This window comes from Malania oleifera, chromosome 11 (genome assembly GCF_029873635.1).
Source record: "Malania oleifera isolate guangnan ecotype guangnan chromosome 11, ASM2987363v1, whole genome shotgun sequence".
NCBI classification, from domain to species: domain Eukaryota; kingdom Viridiplantae; phylum Streptophyta; class Magnoliopsida; order Santalales; family Ximeniaceae; genus Malania; species Malania oleifera.
The window spans coordinates 47,082,533-47,084,564 of NC_080427.1; positions in this window are offsets into that span (position 1 = coordinate 47,082,533).

Below are 2,032 nucleotides of genomic sequence, written 5' to 3' on the forward strand. Positions count from 1 at the left end.
AAAATAAATAAATAAATAAATATAATATATACATATATATTCCCTCAGAACTTAAGGTACGCGAAGCCCGAAGGCTAATACCCTAGCATTAAAATCATAGGGAGTTACGTACAAGAAAATAAATAGTAAAATAAAATAATAAGAGTAAATATCATAATACATAATACAAATTTTAAATATACCTGAGAAACAAAAATACAAAGAATATTTGATATTAATAATAATAATAAAAAGTAATAACAATAGTAACAATAATGAAAACATAATACTATAATAATATTCATATACTAATAATACCATATTAATATTACAAGCTATGCTGTAATAATAACATACGATGATACCACAATGACACTACCTAAATAATTAAAGAATAATAATTATATACTAATAATAATATCACATGATAATAACGCTACCTTAGCATATGAATATGTATGTATGATAATAAAAAATGACTTGTACTCTTATATATTGTAATAATAATACGTAAATCAAATATATATACGTACACTAATAGTAATAATAACATCTATTTTAACACACACGCACATATATATATATACCTGCATAAAAATAATAATAATATAAAATAATACTACACATCTAAAAACATACATATGTATATGTATATAATAATAAAGATAATAATTACAACAATACTAATACTAATAATGATAATAAGCATATTTTAATAATACCAAACCTACCTTAATATTAACACATAATTAATGATAACATATACAATATGGAAATAATTAAAGAAATAAATTAATCCTATAATTAACACGTAAACTATACAATTTGGAAACAAATCAAGTGAAATTATGGGAACAGTTCAAATTATAATCTATTATGCAAATATATATATATGGGTACAATATGGAGACATGTGATAATTAGGAAATATACCAAAATCTAACATGGAGATACAATAATGATACGAAAATAAATATGTAATCAAATATACAATAAGAAGGGTAGGTAAAAGTAACATAAAAATGCACATAAACATATGAGGTGATCACAATAATAAGATGTAAACTATACAATTAAGTGATAATATAAATATGGCAATAAATAATTAAGGCAATGACAATAATACATATGCATGCAAATTAAATACACAATTAAAATATGCAATCAATAATAACATAAATATAAATATATAAGGTCATCATAATAATAATCACATAAATATGCAAAAATATATAATCAAATAAATATGCAACATAATAATAATAATAATAATAATAATAATATGCAAAATAAATATACAATGATAATATTAACATGACAACAAAAATTATTATATTTAAATATTACAATTGAAATCTTACCTTGGCAATGAAAAAAAAAAATCCTACAACAATGAAGACAAACCAATTAGTGTACCATAAAAGAAATTAAACGACTATCACGACAAGGATATGTAACCTGTAATAACAATGTTAAATCATGAAACACGTATAGCTAAATATATATATATATAAACTGCTTAACATAATCAACAATTATTCGTAACAATATAAACAATATAAACCCTAAATATGGACATGTATACATTGAAATTAATAACGACAATAAAAACATAAAAATTCCATATACATACAAATGTGACGATAACAAAAGTTTTAACAATAATATACAACAATAATCATGGCAATAATAATACAACAATAGAATATCAATACTAATAAAATCAATATGATAATCAACATAATAACAATACTAATAACAATATCCCAACAGTATAGTAATTTTACTAATAATGAAATACAAACAGAATAGTATAAAAATGTTACAATAATGTTATTAATAATAAGATACAAGCAATGTAACAATATTACTAATGATAATATGTAAATAATAATATTAATACTACTAATAATATAGGAATAGCAATAAATGTAAAATATATAGGTATATATATGTATATATATATTAACACTAACAATAAAATAAATATATATATGTGTGAGTGTTGTGTGTGCTTTAGTGTGTGAGTGAGTGCATGTGCGTGTGTTGTGCA